The 20,674-nt window shown below is 37.1% G+C and overlaps 1 pseudogene; it reads left to right on the top strand.

Moving 5' to 3' along the window:
• Positions 1-8,564: 8,564 nt before the first annotated feature.
• On the top strand, positions 8,565-10,898 carry LOC113327935 (annotated as a pseudogene).
• Positions 10,899-20,674: the final 9,776 nt, after the last annotated feature.

Genomic DNA, 20,674 nt, shown 5'->3' with positions numbered 1-20,674 from the left:
TTTAGAGACAAGTTGATTAATAAAAAACGATTTCACAAGTTGTCTTAGGGAGGGTTAAAATTGATTTTTTTTTTCTTTTAGTTTTTAGAGACTATTGTTTTTTAATTTTGTTAGTTTGGAGGTTATGGTTAATCAATAACTAGAATCTGGATTATGCATATGCAGTTTATTCCTTTTATTTTTCTAGGAGGTGATATTTCTCTAATTGAGAGGGAAAATTACATCCATTCTGAGCCGTCGATTCTTAAGTACGGTTGACAAGATGCTTCAAAAAAGTTTTTTTCTTTCGGTTTCTTCAGATGATGTGGGAACTAGGTTTTCTTTTTAATTTTCTCATTAGATAAAATCGACATTCGGAGGCCACCTAATACTGGGTTCAGCTAATATCATGGACACAAGCATCGCTCCCGTACTTCTCACAGCTAATATCTTCATATACAATTCTTCCTCCAAATCACCATGAAGGAATGCATTGTGTACATCCAATTGATGCACTTCCCAATTCTTAACTGCTGCAACAGCTAGAAAAGTACGAATTGTTGTCATCTTTGCCACTGGCGCAAATGTTTTATTATAATCCAATCTTTCAACTTGATGATTATCAAATATCACCAATCTTGCTTTTATACGTATTAAATTCCCATTTTCATCACGCTTCTCAATATAAATCCATTTACTTCCTAATGCCTTCTTACCAGGTGGTAATTCTTCCAATTCCAATTCCCATGTTCCTTGTTCCTCAAGAGCTCTTATTTCTTCATCCATGAAGTTTTGCCAACCTGGATACTTCATAGCTTCTTTGAAGCTCTTGGGTTCATTTCCAACATTTATAGCTGCAAGATATTTTCTATGCACAACGGAAAAACGATCACAACTAACATAATATGTCAAAGGATAAGGCGTATCTGAGGACGATGATTGTGTAGGTTGAGTGGAAGGTGGACTATTCTCACACATATTGTATGTGTCACAAAACCTTTCAGTCTGCTAGAAGGAATTTTCTGACGTTTCCCTTTACCCATTTCACTGCTGTTATTATCTATCATAGCTTCACCCGACGTTTCATTGGATGTATCATCTTGTTCAGTCTGCTCAGAATGTTCTTGAGTACTTCTTTGCAACTCTTCTGTTGCACCTTCAATACCAAGTTGTGTTTCATCACTTCTTTGTTGTTGCTGCATCTCAGACTGCTGAGTTTCAATAACTTCTCTAGGCAACCATACTTCTTCTCCATCCTCATCATCACTCCAACACGTCTCCCTACTTGATGGAGCAATATTATTTGACTCCTCAACATTGTTTTTTATATATGGAAATTGGTGCTCATAAAAGTCCACATCTCTTGACACTAAAAATTGTTTTGTGTCTAAGTCATACACTTGCCACGCCTTTTTACCAAATGGATAGCCAAGAAATACACACCTTCCTCCTCGTCTTGCAAACTTGTCTCCTTAACTATTTTGATTATGCACATAACACAAGCATCCAAACACTTTCAACTGATCATATGGAGGTACCTTTCCAAACATAATTTCATATGGAGTCTTGTTATTGAGTATAGGTGTTGGTGTTCGATTAATCAAGTATGTTGCAGTTAATGCACACTCCCCCCAGAATTGTATTGGAAAATTAGCTTGAAATCTCAAAACTCTCGCAACATTCATTATATGCTGATGTTTTCTCTCAACTCTCCCATTTTGTTGGGGTGTGCCAACACAAGACGTTTCAAAAATAATTCCATTAGTCTGAAAATAGCCACGCAAAGCATTAAATTTTTTTCCATTGTCACTTCTAACATTCTTGATTTCCTTGTTAAATTGACGTTTAATAAGAGCAATAAAGTTAAGGAAAACCAATTCAACTTCAGTTTTATTCTTGATCAAATAAATCCACACACCTCTTGAAAAATCATCAACTACTGTTAAAAAATAATGAGCTCCACAAGATGAGGGTGTCTTGTAAGGCCCCCATAAATCCAAGTGAACCAACTCAAATATGCAGCTAGCTTTACTCTTACTATTAGGAAAACTACTTCGACGATGTTTTGCTCGTGGACAAATATCACAAGCATCATTATTCTTCCTAACTAACCTACTCACAGATGGTATCTTTTGTAATACTTTGTCTGCTAGATGTCCCATTCTTTGATGCCATAACTCGTACGAATATCCGCGAACATCAAGTACTTTAACTGAAGGAACACCACGAAACAGATATAGTCCACCTTGTCTCTCACCCACTCCAACCACGTTCCTCGTCAGTCGGTCCTGTATAAGACATAAACTGTTAGTACATTGCAGAACACATGTTAACTCATCGATCATCTGTGTGACCGAGATGAGATTACATGTTATTTGAGGAACATAAAGAATATTTTGAAGCTTCAAACCACCAGGAAGAATCACAGTTCCTATTTTTTCTGAATTTGCAAACTTCCCATATGGCAATCCTATTGAACATGCCGTAATATCTTTTACTTCTATCATGTCAGCAATATTACATGTGACATGATTCGTAGCCCATGTATCAATAATCCAGGAAGTACGATTTTGTTTACCTTGCAAATGAAATTTAGATTTGTTTGAACTCAAATAGTCTAGAACTTGTTGAAACTGTGTCGCAATTACGCCAACCAAACCAGCTCCATCTACAGAAGTATTACCATTGTATGGATGTACTGCCGGTGTATTCAGATTATTAGCCCGCACCATATTGGTACTTCCATAACCTCTGCCACCTCTGCCCGATCCAAAATTACCGCGGCCTCTACCACCAGTTCTTCCACCTCTGCCAACTCCTCTACCACCACTGCTAACACCACTGCCACCACGGGATTGTTCACCCCACCATTCAGGGTAACCTATGATCTGGAAACACCCATCTTCAGAATGTCCAACTCTATTACAGTGCTTACAAAACTTTGTAGCATCATAAGTGCTTGTAGTTGCTGTCTGATCCTGCTGCACTTTAAACGCCATCAAATTCTCCTGCGCCTCTTTAGACAGAAGAAAATCTCCCAATCTCAATCTTTCAGAGTTCACCACAGCTTGATACGCAGCTTAAATAGTTGGTAAAGGGTCTCGTGCTAACAATTGTTCACGCAGTGAGCTGTACATACCATCCAGGCCAATCAAAAAATAGTGGAGATAATCTTCTTCTTGCAGGTTAGTTACCTGTGTTGCAATGTTACAGGTACAAATACCACACTTACATTGCGGGATCTTCATATATGTCACCAAATCATCCCAGATTTTGTTTAATCTTCCATAATAGACAACAACACTCTCCGATCTTCCTTGTTTACACTCACTTAAAGCAGATTTGAGTTGACAGATTCTTGTGCCACTAACAACACAAAATCGCTTCTTTAAGTGTGTCCACAGCACACTCGCATCATCATAATCTCCTAACGTTGATCTTATTGAAGAATCCAGCGTGTTATTAATCCATGAAACCACCATTGAGTGCACTGCGATCCATTCTTCCAAATGTTTAGGATCTGTTGGTTCTTTAATGGTGCCATCAACAAACCCAAATTTCCGTTTAGCTATCAGCGACCTTCTAATGGCTCTTGCCCATTCATCATAGTTTGTTCCTTTTAAAGAAATCGGAGTGATTAAAATACCACGACCATCACTGGATCCAAGATGGTATACCGGATTTTTCTTCGGCAAATCATGCTCCGGTTGTTTTCCTTTTTCTCCATCTTTTGATGTTTCTTCTACCATTCTGTTTAATGGAAAAAACAACTGATTTTAGGGTTTTAACCTGGCTCGATGCCATGTTAAATTCACGATAAGTACTTGGTTTCTTATTTTTAATTTACATCAGGATGCGTCCGGTTTCACCCTCGCTATTTTTTAAGTTTAAGCCAGGATGAATTCAGATTCATTCTTGGTATTTTCTTGGTGTCTATTTGACGCATACTAATTTTTACTCGTCTATTAGAACCATGTTTTAAAAATATTTGGGAAATTGACCCAATTTCCGTTTATTTTACCTAGCATTTTTAGGGGACACTCAAAAGGAATTATGGGCAAACAATAAAACAAAATAGGATCACCCAATCCTAAACTGAGTCACCCCTTATCATTTATTTTCGTAATGGCAAAATTGCCCTTCAATAATTAGAAGTGAAACATGAATTCGGTAGTTATTATTAGCGGAATTATTTTAAGTTTTTTGTTTTTGTTTTTTTTTTTTTATGGAATTTTGGTTCTACCATAATCGGTAGTAAATTGTGTTGATTTAACTTCTGAATATATAGTGTCCCAAAAATGAGATTTTTCCAAAATCCTTCAATTTTCGAATTTTGATACTACCATAATCGGTAGTAAATTTAACTTCCGGATGAATATTGGCCCCAAAATGAAATTTTGTCAAAATCCTTTAATTTTTTAACTTTGGTACTACCACAATAGGTAGTAAATTATGTTACTTTAATCTCCGAATATATATAATTTTCGAATTTTGGTACCATCATAATCCGTATTAAATTTAACTTCCGAATGTATATTGGCCCTGAAATGAGTTTTTGAAAAAAACCTTAATTTTTTAAATTTTGGAATTATAACAATCGGAAGTAAGGTAAGTGAACTTCTCTTCCGATTATATAGTGGCATTTCCAAATGAGAATTACCATATTCGGTAGTATTTTAAGTTAATTAAACTTCTGATGATATACTTGCCCCAAAATGAATTTTTGGAAAAAAAAAAAACCTTAATTTTTCGAATTTTAAAATTATAACAATCGTAAGTAAGGTAAGTGAACTTAATTTCTGATTATATAGTGGCATTTTGAAATGAGAAGTACCGTATTCGGTAGTATTTTAAGTTAATTAAACTTCTGAATATATACTGGCCCCAACATGAGTTTTAGAAAAAAATTCTTCAATTTTCGAATTTTGGTACTATCATAATCGGTAGTAATTGTGTTCATTATCTACCGATTGTGTTTAATTTTAGAAAAATTGAATTTTTTTAATCGAAGAATAATCGGTAGATAACAATCATTTTATCTACCGATTCTGGTTGATGTTCATTATTTCTTAAGAACATCATCCATAATTGGTAGGTAAAATAGATTTTTATCTACCGATTATGTTCCTGCTAGTGCAAATCCTGGAATTCTGGTTGATGTTCATCATTTCTTTAGAAAAAGTGAACTTAAAAGAAGCTAAAAAAAAAAAATCTTAAAATAATTCTGCTAACAATAACTACCAAATTCATGTTTAACTTCCGATTATTGAAGGGCAATTTTACCATTACGAAAAAAATGATAAGGGGTGACTCAATTTAAGTTTGGGTGATCCTATTTTGTTTTATTGTTAGCCCCTAATTCTTTTTGAGTGACCCCTAAAAACGCTGGGTTATTTTATGATGTTCACATTTGTGCTAAATGGATTCACCATTACCCAGATATACGACTGCCGGATAATATATATATAGTTGTATGCCTTAGTTAAATTACGAGTTAGAAAGCCAGAACATGCATTCTTTGAGTTATGAAAATAACCAACAGGTGATGAGATTTGTAATTCGATTCTTGGATCAAGTTGCTCAGAGAAGACCATGCATTCATAGAGTTTGAAAATAACTAACAGATGATGAGATTTGTAACAAGATTCTAGGATCAAGTTGCTTAGAGAAGAAAGATTTTGCAATATCAGATAACGTTTTTTAATAATTTTTAATGTTATCATGAAAATAATTCAGCTAATCACTTGCCACGAAATCGAACTACTAATTCAGTATTCTCCAACGTGATAAGCCAGCTTTGGTACCAAGGTCAACTTTGAACATCACACGATCTAAAATCATTTTATCCTTGGCCACATGTTTAGAAAAAAAACTTAATAGCAGCTGGGAGTAGAAAAATTGGTGCTATATATAGTACATGTGATGAAGAATAACAAGCATCAAATAATGTCAATCATATTGAGTAGTACTACCCCATCTATCACCAGTTGCTTTACCCTTTTATTATCTCTACTACTACTTTCTTGTTCCTTTTCTCAAACACTATCATCATCAATATCAACATATAATGTACAAACTTACACTGGGGACGCAAAAGGAATCGCAACTAAAGCCAGAATTGCTATTTACAAGGTATACTGTGTTGAATATCAACCACCGACTTTAGTTGGGTGTTCACACCTTTCTGGATAAACCATAGAAATATCTAGGATGTTCTTTTAAATCTAGAAATGCCTAGTGTACGGTAGTGTAACTAGAAATATCCAGCCAGTGTACATAGTCCTATAGAAAGTCCTATGGAGTCGGTTCTTTTCATGAGTCTCTAGATAGTTCTGTAGGTCATTATAAATACAGGTAGTGGAGTTCGTTTATAAGCACCGATGGATCCAAGTTGAGAGTTAGTGATCGAGTAGGAGGTCGGAGTGAAGTCAGTAGAGTGGGATTTGATGTAACTGTGAGGGAAACAAATTCCTAGTGAGGTTGTGTGTGAACTTGAGTGTTGTACAAAGCTTAGTGGGTAATTAACTTGTGATTAATAAAATTAAAAAATTTCACAAGTGTAATTGTGCCCACCTTGCTTCTCAAACTCAACATGCAGGGTGATGGATGTGGTGATGCAGATGCTATTGCTGCGATGCACTATGGGAAAAACATACTTTGACAACATCACACAAGTATCGCAGTAGACATACGACGACACTTTTCGACGGGTTGCGGAAGGGCATTGTAGAAGGTCCCCGATTTACTACGACTTCGAGCTAAGAGTCGTAAACGTAGTTGTGGTTTAAGTTTGGACTACTTTGTGGTTCAGTTGTGATTCTCTTTCGATTTTATTTTGAAAGCCTACCGCAACTCTTATTTATATTAAAAGACTTGATTTCACAACATCTAATCTGTATAGTAAAACTCCATAACACAACTCTCATTTATATTGTAAGACTTGATTTCACAACATTTAATCTGTGTAGTAAAATTTTATAACACCACTTCTCTAATAATAGTGAATAGCACTATTACTACACTTGTTAGAGTGGTTGTAAAATATCGTGCAACTCTTCTTTATATTGTTATACTTTGTTTCACAACCTCTGTCTAGTGTAGTCATAATGTCTAACACAACACCCTTAAGGATTGTAATATTTAAAGTAACAACTTTTGTTTTCAGTAGATGAATACGAAAAAATTAGGGCCGAAACCGAATTGCCGAAAATAATTCACAATCGCATTAACGTACCAGTGTAACACATTTACATTCATTCAAGTTAACCTGCTAGTCTTAAACACACATTAAAAAAATGCACTGATATAGATGTTTGTTACAAAAGTGGAGTTTCCAAAACACACTCTAAAACGATTATGAAGATTAAGATGTCTATGAGAACATTCACCCTAGTATGCAACTGTGCTGATTCGAATTTGGAATCGTGTAACTGCTCACCATTAACTTGCTGATATCAGTGATGAGAATCCCAGGCAAACACAAACCTTTCAAGCCCATCACCATCAAGAGGAGATGCTTAGTTTATGAAAAAACCATTTAAGCAACAGCAGCTGCTGCAATATGTTGTGCACCAATAATCTTTCCGTTACAAAAGTTGTTACTTGTTGCTGCTGCACCACATCCTTGAGATTTTGTGAGAAGTCTCGCGGAACTTATCAAGCTCCCGATATCGGATTACATGAATAAAACTAATTCCAGAGGTTGAGTTGGGACCGTAAGATCCAGATGATACCTGGTCAATCCATATAAAACAAAATAGTTTTGGCCGTTAGGTTCGGATTCATGATTATTTCCAGAGTCATGTATTAAGTAATCCATTTGCATAAACAAATTAAATTAATACTAGGTTATTTCCTAGAAAATCGAATAGGACAACACTAAAGTGAAAGACCAATATCAACAAATACTTATAATACGATGTTCTTGTGCTTCAAAAAATCTTTAAAAAAAATAGTGTAATGGCCTTCACTTAATGCTGAAGGGTTTGCTTTCCAACTAACAGGCAAAAGGTTTACAGATTTTCTTTTCCCCACTATTCTGCCTAAATTAACAGCTCTTTTCATAGTTTATTGGGAAAGAAAATCATTTCGTATCTGCTGCTTTTCAATTGAAAAATTTATCTCACGATGATTTTGGAGGAGACAAGTGTAGGCCTGGTTTCGAGTATGTATGTTTGTTATTTTGTCGGTGTACAGAATTTCATGGGCAAAAGCTTCAAAACAAGCTCTAGTGGGCAGGCTTGTTTGAAGCTACCTTAGGTGGTTTGCCATACTCTATTGGCTTCCCATTTACCCCCAAGGGCTCACTGGAGCGACCTAAGGAAAGCTTATGAGCTGCTCGCCTACGAGCTTCTTGTTATCTAAGGTTGTTGGTAATACTACTGCTAATTGGTGTTAGGGCCTTGGGGAATGTTAGTTGTTCCTCATGATATACAGTATCAGTATGAGCTTAGTTGAATAATTAAACTAACATACAATTATCATAAATTAATACATATAAAAATATGGTTTTAATATCATCAGATTTAGAATTGTCTATAAATACCACATGATCATGATGAAGAACATATAACAATCATCAAACAATGTCTATCACCATTTTCTTTACCATTTTATTATCTCTACTACTTTCTTCTCATTACTTTCCCCAAACACTATCATCATGCAATGATGAACAGCCAGAAATTTACATCGTTCATGTCTCTAAACTAGACAAACCGTCCATTTTCTCATCCCACATTGATTGGTATACTTCAGCACTTCAATCTCTTCCTCCTCATCTTTCTTTGTTGTCTCATCCTCGAGAAGTTATCATCTATACATACAACCATGTTATACATGGTTTCGCTGCTCGACTTACACCTTCTCAAGCCTCTTATCTCCGTAGTTTCCCTGGAATAGTTTCGATACTCCCTCAACAAATTCACCAAATCCAGACAACTCGTACTCCTAGTTTTCTCGGTCTGAATATAAATTCTGGTCTATGGCCTGACTCGCAATATGGCAGTGACATCATTGTTGGAGTTCTTGATACCGGAATTTGGCCTGAAAGTAAGAGTTTCGATGACTCGGGTATAACCAATCCGGTTCCTAAGAAATGGAAAGGTGTCTGTGAGACTGCACCTGATTTTCCCAAGACATCTTGCAACAAAAAGTTAATCGGTGCTCGATTGTTTCACTAAGGAAGTATATTCAACAAGAAAGACTCAAAATCACCAAGAGATACAGAGGGCCATGGTACACATACAGCATCTACAGCAGCTGGATCTGTTGTTAAGAATGTTGGATTCTATGACTACGCTGTTGGAGATGTAAAAGGAATGGCAACTAAGGCAAGAATTGCTAGTTACAAGGTATGCTGGAGTACTGGATGTCCTACTGCAGATATTGTTGCTGGAATTGATCAAGCCGTGGCTGACGGAGTTGATGTGATTTCGATGTCCCTTGGCGGATCAGAACTTTCATATGCCAGAGATCCAATTGCCATTGCAGCGTTTGGTGCTGTAGAGAGAGGAGTACTGGTTTCTGCCGCAGCAATGAATGAAGGTCCTGGTCCTTCCACAGCCATCAATACTGCACCTTGGTTTCTAACTGTTGGAGCATCTTCAATCGACAGACGATTTCCCTGTGATGTAATTTCAGGAGACGGTAGGACCTTTAGTGGTGTTTCACTATATTCCGGCAAGTCACTTGGAAATGTAAAAATAGGTCTAGTCTTTGCTGGTAATATTGGCAGCGAATATTGCAAACAAGGGAAACTTGATTCAGCCCAAGCTACAGGAAAGATTGTTCTTTGTGCTGCTGATGATATTGTAGCCCAGGGAAATGCAGTCAAATTAGCTGGTGGAGTTGGATTGATTTCGGCCGATGGACCGCAAAGAGGAGTGTCGGGATACGGATTGATGGCTCATTCACCTACGATTCCAGGAGTTAAGGTGACCTTCAATGATGCGCTTGCAATTTTAGACTATGTCAAAACTCAATTAAAACCAGTAGCCTCACTCGTGTTCAAAGGAACTGTGATTGGATCTTCACCTTCATCTCCTGGAGTTGCTGCATTTTCAGGTCGTGGCCCAAGCCGTATAACACCAGAAATTCTTAAACCAGATGTTATCGCGCCAGGTCTTAATATCTTGGCTGCTTGGACTGAATCTGCTGGTCCATCAGATTTGGATTTCGATAAAAGAAGGGTCGCGTTCAATATAATGTCTGGTACTTCAGTGGCGTGCCCTCACGTCAGCGGATTAGCTGCAATGCTTGTGAAGGCTCATTCTATCTGGAGTCCAGCTGCAATCAAGTCTGCACTTATGACTACAGCTTATAATTTAGACAACTCAGGCAAGCCAATTACTGATCTGGCTTTTGGCAATATGTCAAATCCATTCCAACATGGTGCTGGACATGTTGACCCGAACAAAGCCTTAAACCCGGGCTTGGTATATGACATCCAGTCAAGTGACTACGAAGCGTTCCTCTGCTCCCTTGGGTACAGTCAGACACAAATGTCTCTGTTTATCAAGAACAGGAAGGCCGATTGTGGGTTACACAAATTGGCTGCAGGTCCTGGCGATCTGAATTACCCATCATTCTCTGTTGTTTTCAAAACATCCAAAGACACAGTTGTCAAGTACAAGAGAGTGGTCACTAATGTTGGGAAGCTGGGAGCTGCAACTTATAGCCTGAAGGTTAACAGTCCACCTTCTGTTAGAATCAGTGTCTCGCCAAGCTTACTTCGATTCACCTCCACAAACCAAAAGTTGTCTTATGAAGTCACATTCACAACCTTGATTAAAAATGATCCCGAAGTTGATAAAATAGAGTTTGGGGCAATCGAATGGAATAATGGTGCGCAGGTTGTGCGCAGCCCTGTTACTGTAACGTGGAAAGCTTCTACCACTATTTCCATTTCCTCATTTTGATTGCTTGTTGATGTTGTATGTAACTCATTAAAATCGGTCGCCTATGTATGCTGTCCGAGATAAATAAAACTTTGTCTGAGTTTCTACTTTTTAATAGCACTTGCTTGATTACTTCACTAATTTATCACTTGTCTTTGAGGACTAATATGCATCTATTTGTTGGCAGTGTGCTCGGCCACGTGAGATAGCAACTATGTCTATTATTATTGCACCTTTCATGGCCATGTCCGACATATAAGTGCTCAATTGAAAACGACAGAAACGAGAATAAAATTACAATCATTCTAATGGAAAAAAAATCCACGATCAAATACACTTCCTAGTTTTTTTCCTCAACATTTTCTTAAACCTGGAAAATGGATTTGACTGTGAGTTTGACTTATGATTGTAAAAAAACTTCATAAAATTAAGTTTCTCCAAAATTCCATATTTCCCGGGTGAAAACAGTAAGTTTAATTAACAAAATATTGACAGTGTTTCGTTATATTCGGGTAATCCATCAGGACCAGTAATCAGAAAATTGAAAATGATTGACAAGCTAATATTGTTTAACTCTACTGCTAAATCAATCAGAAAAATGAAAAATTGTTGTTTGAAACTCTGGTGATCCAAATGAGTTACTGTGGAAATTGTTATTGGTGTTGGAATGATTGTCAAATTACACAAGATGACCATTCAGTGGTGGGGAGGCAACGAACCAGTGCCTGTACAAAACAAAAACCATTTCTCCGATTTCAGTAACGAATATCACCGTCCTAATGCATTCAGGAACGGTGATTTTGTACTAGGAATTAGAAACAATTATACCGTTACTAAATTCAGCAACAACTTCCTTCCGAAGTTTTAATTTCTGTTACCTGTTAAAACGATTATAAGGGTCACCAAAATCCGAGTCTTTATTACCTTGACTCAACATGAACTCTGTTTTTACTAAAATTACAAATTTCAGGCTCCATTGAATAAATTCAAGACTTTTAATTGTTTCCATTGAAACAAATTTAAGTACCCATATATCTTACGCGACATACTAACATAATGTGTGAGATTGATAATGAACAGCATCTAATTCGGTTAATTCAATGAATTAGTGTACTAACTTTGTACTCATTGTTTATTCGTTTGGTTGCATATGCTTGAATAAATGAACAAAGATCCTCTTCTTTAAATGTCACATCTTTTGGAAGAATCTCTTCATGGAACATCACAAAGAAGAGTCTCTTCAAGGAGAGTCATATTTCTTAGGATAAGATTTTTGAAATTCAAATTGAATGATTTCGCGAAGAGACATACACCCTATCACAATCTTCAACTTTTTTTTTTCTTTTTGTAGAAAAAAACTATACAAATTCTTTTAATGAAAATTGTCTTACATGATAGTTTCAACAACAAAATTTAATTACTTACACAATACAATCAAGTATAAAAATTAAGTATAATTTAATGATCAAACAATTATTCTTATATTCATTCTCTTGTTCTCCATTATAGTAAGAGCCCCAACTTCATTCCCGGCCTTCATTAATAATCACATCACTCTCATACCGTCTGTCTAAACCCAATGACATCCCAGAATCTATTTCTGGGTCCCAATCGATATCTTTATCGATATTCATATCAGCACACTGGTCGTTTGCCAGAGATTCACAAGGAAAGCCATTTAGTGTACACCAGTAGTACCGCGCTTTCGCCTTCTCTAAGGATTTTTCTCCCGAGGAAGCGTCCCAATCCCAAGTTTTCTTAATCTTCTGATCACAGAACTCATTTAACTTACGACGCTGCACAATTTGTTCCCAGGGGATGGAGCCTTCTTCTTCACAATACCTGATTTCCCATGAAGCGGCAATTTTTGGACCTCCAGAACGTGTTCTAAACTTGCGGAACTTATGCGCAGTCGACGATGATGACAGTGAGCATGAACCACTAGTAAGAGGCAGCGATTTTTTAGTTCCTTTACCACGCATTTGATGATATCCCGAACCTGATTGCACAGGAAGATAAAAGATGATGATCGCGCTCTTAATAGTATCGAAATTATGGCACCGGATATAAGTTCCAGTTTCCAACATTTACTCGAAGGGAAGTGTCAGCATATGTATTCGGGGATGTTGATACGAAGATCACTTTCTCAAGCAGATTGTTGACAAGCTAAACTATCTGAAGGTCTGATAACATACGTCTTCTTGATGGATAATTATGCACATTCACATATCCTCCTGGAAATTCGCGTCTATTTTGACGTAAGGATTTAAATGATCCATCATGAACATGATGATCAAAAGAAGAAGAGGACCATCATGCAAACACCAGATTTGAAATCACAAACTAGTTTAACTAGACAATTCAACGGATGAATCATTCTTTGCTTCAATATGGGTGCACCATTTATACTGTTTAATGTAGAGAGAAAAAAATCAAAATAATTAATGCAATAAAAAAAGTTTATAATCGGGGCAATAAATGTATTTTGATTTCAGTATCTAAAAGATTTTGGAGAGAATTAAGATGGTGGGTATGCAACCTAGTAAATGAGGTAAAATACGATGTTGTTGCAGTGTAGTGGTAGCCCGATATCATTGTAACACGATATCATCGTAATGCAATCATAAAGTCATTGGGCGATGATATTAGTGACTTGAGTTCAAAACTTATTAGTATGGTTCATCAAATCTCTCTACTAACTCGCTACACACTGTTCTCCATCTTGTGACCAACCCTTGCAAGCTTTCCGTTGGCAGTCTCCTCAGGTTGAACAGAGTCTCTATCCCTGGCCTCAACAAGTTGTTTCTTATATACGTCGTCAATAATATCTTCTGCAAATCTTGGAATGATGATATTGACTTTTTCTGGAGTCCATCAAACCAGGCTAATGTCTCCCCTGCTAAGTTCGCAGGGAAATATCGACAAAGTACTGCATCATTTCGTCCCCATTGCATCAGCGAAAGGGTATATCGCTATAAGTGTTGCACTGCACTTTCCGATCCACTGAATATGCTTGCAAGCGTTGGTAAGATGCATTTCTTCAGGATGTCCGCATGCATGATCTCATAGGTGAATGGGGACATATCTGCTTCCTCTATCGCTTATTCTAACTGCACTCTTCCACCTCTTCGTGAGTTATTTATTAAAGCCCTCATGTCTCTCAGTTCGTTTATAACTTCTTGGTTCAAGTTTCCTCCATCCTCCTCATGGTGACGGCCTATTATCACGTTAAGCCTCCCTTCACCTGGTCGTCGTCTTTGCTCCTCATCTTGGATAAGGTTCACCTGACGTTGCAGTTTTTCCTCCTTCCTTTGTTCCTCCTCATGTCTCCGCCTTTGATCTTCCCATTGTGAGATCTCCAGTGCTCTTCTTAAGTCTCTTTCTTCGTCGGCATTCATTCATCGTCTTTTTCTTCGTCCTCCTCCATCTTCCTCGTGGTCATATTTCCTTCGTCGTAGTTCATCTTCCTCCGAAGATACGGTGTTTCCTTCCGAGTCTATGGCATTCATCTCCACGTTTTCGTTAAGTTGCCGGTTTTGTTGCCTCAACCTAGCATTATGCCTTACCAACTGCACCTGTTGTTCCGCCAAGTCCCGATCTCATTCTCGTTCACGGTGAAGCGTCTCCCTTAACTGGTCCAACGTCATGTTTTCTTCCCCGATATTCTCTTCCATCTCCTCGCGAGTCATCTCCTCCTCAGTGCACTGAACCTTCCCTGAGGCCATCTTCATCCGTCTGCCGCTGGTTCTCTGCTCGTCTGTATCCCACAGCTGATGTTCCGTCCCGTTCCATCCTTCCCCTCTAATCTGCCAATCGTTTGCTTTTCCTTATTGCTATCACATGCGCTGATCTATCTGATGTTCTAGCCATCAACCTATCCTTATTTCAATATCAACTGAACTTTTTCCAACCCTAATTATCTAGATGTCCTATTTTCACAACCTCGACTTTCTTCTAACTCTTAGATGAGGATTGACCCCCAATCTAAGATCCCTATTTCTGGACACCAAAATGTGATTACTGAAAATCCAGCAACACACCCAAATGGAAAGTAAGTAAGATCTAAGACATGATAAACACAAGAACTTAAGTTCATTTATTAATCTCGAACGAAATACAAGTTACACTCGTGAGTTACTAGGAAACCCTAATCCCTTCTCCAAGCCTATGAATTACAAGGAAACCCTAATTCTCTCTCTCCTATTCTAGACCTTTCCCACTCCAACAGATCTCCCCCTTTACATTATCCCAAGGTCTCTATTTATAGCCTCCAACAACCCTAGTGGTATACAACCCACATTATCTCGTGGAAGTTACTTTATACTTCGCCTGGAGCATATTCCATAAAGTTTTCCCCCACCTTTCGCTGTCTTCAGTGGTTTTGTCGGGACACCTGTCCTATTTCTTGCTTGATAATTTATCGACTTCGCGTCTTGCCTTCTTCGCCAAGTAAACTCTTCGTGGCTCTGCCTTAATACCCTGATGGTCCTCCTACTTCAGTTCGGGACGGGGAGCTTTCTCGCTCTTGGAATTTGTACTTCGCCTTCGGATACTGACTGATTTGACATGTCACTGGCGAGGATCTTTGACTATGATTTCCTAACTCTTCTTGGTGTGACACGTGGCGATCCTATTTCATGTACCTACAAAAACCATCAGACGCTCAAGTTAGCATAGAGGTTTCACAGGAATTTTTAGGGTTTGTTGGCATACCTTTTAGGGTTTATGTCACTTGTATCTATATAATACTCCATCCGTTTCACAAAGATAGTCTGGTTTGACTTTGTCAAGATATTAAGAAGACCATTGTAGTTTACATGTCTACCCTCAAGTACTTGCCTAATTTAGTTCAATTAAAATGTTAATAATAAAAACTTCCAAAAGTTGATATGGAATTGTAAATAGGAAATAAAAAAAAAAATTAAAACATATCCCATTTTTGCAAAAAATAAAAGAGATGAAAAGAATATAGAGATAAAAAGATTGTATATTTTTGAAGGATAAACTTTATAAGGAATTTAATTTGGAACCATATATATTGTCTTTTAAAAGGAATGTAGAATTAATGTGTTTCCTTAATTATATAGATTTTTAGATTGGGTCCCATTAATTATTTTTTTATAAATATAAAAGGTTTAAGGGTATATTGGAGAGATCATTGAAAAAATACGTGCATAAACAGAAACTGGACACAATTTTGAAACAGACCAAAATGGAATAGAGGACGGTCTTTCAGAAACAAAAGGAGTAGTAAATAATGCGTCAGCATTAGAATGTTCCAAAACCTTTCCTAGGACTTTGAAAGTAGATATGCGGAACTGGCCAATGAAAATAGTCCCCTTTTAGCTGATGTATTGTTGTTAAGATAAGGGATAATAGGGTACACACAGTAACGTATCGAAAAAAATATTATCCGCTATGAATATTGGAAAATAATGGAACTTAAGTCATAAACCCTAACTTTTTGTCGGTCACTTTTCGAAAAAGAAAGCAGCAAGAATGTCGATCATACCAGAAGATATCTACCATGACATCCTATTAAAGTTACCTGTGAAATCATTACTCACTTGTAAGTGTGTTTGCAAGAATTGGTTTGATTTAATCTCCAACCCTAGTTTTATCAAGTTGCATCTTGATCTTACTATACAGAAAGGCAACCCTAGTCTCATTCTGAATGGGCATACCCGGATTAGGAATTGTTCTGTATCATTATACTCCATAGATCATGATTCGCTACAATCATTATTGTCGAGGAGCACGGATGATTTTACTGAATATGCAGTTGAATTGGGTTACCTATTATCAAAGGCAGTATGTGTACGTCTAATAGCTTGCTGTGATGGTCTGGTTTGCCTATGTTTATATTTTGATATTAATCTTAGGAAAACCTTTTGTATTTTGAATCCAGCCACCAAAGAATACAAGGATATACCCGAATCACCAGATGTAGATGATATGGATGGAACCGGATATTTTTGTTACGATAGCAGGAGTGGCGATTACATTTTGATTGTTTGGCAAAAGAGAGTAGTCAAGTCTACACATTAAAATTAAATTCATGGAAAGTCCCACGTGCCTTCTGTGCAGAATACGCTAGCCGATTCTGGGGTGCTTTTTAATGGTGATCCTCATTGGATACCTTTAAAAAAGCAAGAAGACGGTCTGATGGTTGTAGTCTCCTTGGTATATAAGTACCGAGAGATTCAAAGTAGTACAATTACCAAAAGAGTGTTTGGATAGTGAAGGATGTGATTTTGGTGGTGTTGGAAGGGTGCCTGTGTTTGCTAAGCACCCATGATTTAATGACTTTATTGATGCATGGGTCTTGCAAGACTATGGAGTTGAGGAATCTGGACTAAAACATTTTATCATAAAAAAGATGGAGTGTGTACATGCGTCATATGAGGGTTGTGTCGTCTTTTAACAGTGGTGAGATTCTTGTGGGTGCAATAATCAAAAACAAAGAAAATCAAAATAAGCAAAAGTTATTAATACTTAGCTCCTTTATAATGGAAGTGATTGCTTTGACGAAACGAACAAGCTCCCCGTATCTCGCAACGCAACAAGGCAAAACTTTGGAAAATAGAGTGAGTCACGGTTCAACACCGCTGTCCTTAAGACATTAGCGTCGGCTACACTCAAGAGTGATGCTATAGCCCTCACAGGACGGATATCTCCAGGAAAAACACCTAATCCACTACTATAGCATATGTAGCAGATGCTCAACTTGAGCTGGCAACTCCGAAAAAACCGTAAGGAAAATCGCGAATGCTTAAAAACCGCTATAAATATTTTCCCTTAGGGGTCCCTCTAAAATATAAGCAACCCCTTTCCCATAGATTTTACAAAAGTAGTGAATTTCTTTATATAATTGACAAATACAACTTAAGAAGAAAAACTCCCCGATGTGGGACTAAAAGGTTTATATAGTTTCTTAAAACTACTAAAAATTGGAAACTCCACGATGTGGGACTAAAAAGTTTCATTCACAAAATAAAACAATAAATTATAATTTTTTATTAAAACTTTAAAAAATTATTTTTATTAATCGTTTTCCAACAATCCCCCACATGAATGAAAACTCAATAAAACATGAAAACACAGATAGATCTTGGTAAATAAACATCCCAACCTCACGATCCAAACAGACTGATCGTGCAAGTGTTGAAATCATACTAGTCATTTCTACGTCCTCTCCCTCACACAAAGTGTGTTGACCCCAGGGTCATACTATGGATTGCATAAATCATAATAGTATTGAGAGCTTTCATCTTTATTCTCACATGGTGAGACTATAGGTATCTTTCACCAAAGTGAAAAAGCATGAACTAGTGAACCCTTAGTGACCTTTAGGTCCTAAGTTCCAGTAATACCAAAACCATCAAAATGAAAATCACATAAAAAACGCAGGAAATACCATTTTAGGCAGAGGTGTCCATGAGGTCTTGAACCTTTGCTTAGTGAGATATTACCAGAATTACTTGCTAGAGACAGTGAACTATGTCTTGAACTGCTAGCATTTGATGTAATTCGTGATAACAACCACGGGTGATCCAAGTTGCTGCCAAGCTCGTGCCGTTTTGTCCGTTTTGGCCCTGGACGTATCCTGTTTCTCAGAATGCTCTAGAGAATCAGCTCATATTCTCACAGGAAGCGACCCACTTCCTCATTCAGATAGGTGAGTTTCCATAAAGAGTGTTACTGCTGCACCCCACTTCAATCTTAAATTGAAACTATAGAACTCATTAAGACTTATTAAAAAGTCATCCTCCACATGCAGTCACATATCACGTCTACACCATAGGGAAGGGACAGAGAATGAAAATCTCTGATAGTGTTTACCTTTACCCACCACAAATTAGTTGTCTCATTCGAAACCTTGATCATGGGATCTCCAGTCAGCAAGGTTGAGTATCCTTCATGGCAAGTTTAATATATGAGCTTAAGCCCCAACCCCCTCGATGCATTTTTAACTATCTCTTTGTACAAACCTTTCGTCAAAGTTGCGCGATATTCTCCTTGGACTTTATCCAATCAATGGAAATAACGCCGATTGAGATTAGTTATTTCTTAGCTTTAACTATTATAGCTTGGCTAACACATGTATAGATATAGCTGGCACAGGCCTATGCCAAAGAGGAATGTCTTCTAAAAAGCATCTTAGGCACTCGGCCCCCTCTCATGCTTTATCTAACGCAATACTCTCAGATTCCATAATGAATTGAGCGATATGTTTGGGAAATCTTCCAACAACAAACCCACATGTTAGAGTGAAACCATATCCACTCGTAGACTTAGACTCCTCTGAGTCAACTATCCAGTTTGCATCATAAAGTCCCAAGGACAACAAGATACCTTTCATAAATCAAAAGAGTATTTTAGGTACCATAATACTTACTCAGTGCATCTGAATTCTTTGCTCTGGACTACAATTATATCCACTTAACTTACTCAAATATAGGCAATGTCTGGACTCTTACAGTTCATTAAATTCATCAGACATCCTATAACTTTTGAGTATTCAAGTTAAGATACTCCACTACCCTTATTTTTCTTGAGACTACAAAATAATCGTACGAAGTACAAGCAGGTTTACAATCAGACTGATTGTATCTCTTAAGCACAACTCAACATAATGAGAACGACTAAGACTTATAAATGTTTGATTATCTTCTAATCCTCATCCCTAAGATTACATCAAAAGGGCCCAAGTCTTTCAAGTCAATGTTCTCATTCAGTGCATGTTTTTAGTGGAATTGATCACATCTATGTTTGTATCAAGCATATCATCAACATACAAGCATACAATTACACAGACATCCTTAACAAGTTACTTGTAAACATACTTGTCAGATTCATTAATTTAAATCCACTATCCATTATCACATGATTAAATTTTCCATGTCACTGTTTACGTGCTTATTTGAAAACCATACAAAGATTTTTCAAATTACAAATTTTGTATTCACAACCTTTCACTACAAAGTCTTCAGGTTGATCTATGTAAATTTCTTTACCTAATTCACGGTTTTAGAAAAAGTTGTCTTAACATCCATCTGATGTATCTCTACGTTCTTTATGGCAGCAATAACAATTAGTATCTCAACGGAAGTAATTTCCGTCACAATTGAATTAGAATCAAGGAAATCTACACCTTCTTTTAGTTTATATCCTTTAGCTACCAACTTAGCGTAATATTTTTCCACAGTTTCATCTACCTATCGTTTCCTCTTAAAGACTCATTTACATCCCATGGTCTTACAACCTGGAGGTAAACTAGCAAGCTCCCAAGTCTGGTTCAAACGGACTGAGTCCATTTCACTAAATGAAGCTTCTTACCAGAATGGGGTTTCAGTAGATATCAAGGCTTCTTTACAAGTCTGTGGCTCAGACTAAGCTAGGCATGTTATGAAGTCGGTTTCATAAGAAGTCTCAAGTCTAATTATTTTACTTCTCTTAGGCTCAACATCAACTTCATCTTCCTTTAAAATAAGTTCTGACTATTTGAAAATAAATCTAGGGGATCAACAACACATCTCTAATGAGGTACAGGTTTAGAATAAACATGTTCAAAGAACTCAGCATCCCTAGATTCCGTAATAATATTCACACCAATGTCAGAAAAAATCAGAACACACAACCAAAAATCTATTTGTAGAAGTATACTCAATATACCCTATACGAAAACACAATCAACATTTTTGGTTTCAATCTAGTTCTTTAGGAAGAGGAATTACAATCTTAGTCAAACGCCCCCACACTTTGACACATTCATAAGAAGGTCATCTACCGTTCCA

This window comes from Papaver somniferum, unplaced genomic scaffold, assembly GCF_003573695.1.
Source record: "Papaver somniferum cultivar HN1 unplaced genomic scaffold, ASM357369v1 unplaced-scaffold_107, whole genome shotgun sequence".
Taxonomy (NCBI): domain Eukaryota; kingdom Viridiplantae; phylum Streptophyta; class Magnoliopsida; order Ranunculales; family Papaveraceae; genus Papaver; species Papaver somniferum.
Note: the sequence above shows the minus strand (reverse complement) of the source record. Positions and strands in the feature narration are given on the sequence as shown.